The following is a 500-nucleotide window of genomic DNA, read 5'->3' as shown; positions in this document are numbered from 1 at the left end:
GGTCAGACTTTGTCTGTTGATTTCGGGTGTTAGTTGTTAAAGAAGAATTGAGTTTGACAGTGACAAAATATAAATAGTACCGTCTTGCGGCAAAAGCTCTTCCGACACAATTTTTGTTTTTGCGAAAAGAATGTATGGTTACCCCAAGTAAACAGGCCAACTTTTTGGATTAGAATGCTTGTCATACTTTTTGCTCAAATTATTTCCAGGGGGATTTTGTGTGTAATCAGCGCTGTTATAAGTCAAGGCCTGTACTGTGGGCCTCTTTTCGAAGTTAACTTACATGGCCAGTCCCTTGATTTGGTCGTAAAAAAGAGAAGAACAAAGTGGAATTACACGCTGCTCGGATGAGCTTAGTGAAGTATTACTTCCGTTCAGAAAGCGTTTCAATCGTTATGTTTCTTTACTGTTGAAGTCGAATTACAATCCCTACCGGGTATTACTAGCGAATATGGATAGATTGATTGGCATTGTGGTTGTTAATCTTTTCACTCGCTATC

This window comes from Orbicella faveolata, unplaced genomic scaffold (genome assembly GCF_042242905.1).
Source record: "Orbicella faveolata isolate gen_17 unplaced genomic scaffold, um_ofav_v1 contig_35, whole genome shotgun sequence".
Classification (NCBI taxonomy): Eukaryota; Metazoa; Cnidaria; class Anthozoa; order Scleractinia; family Merulinidae; genus Orbicella; species Orbicella faveolata.
Note: the sequence above shows the minus strand (reverse complement) of the source record.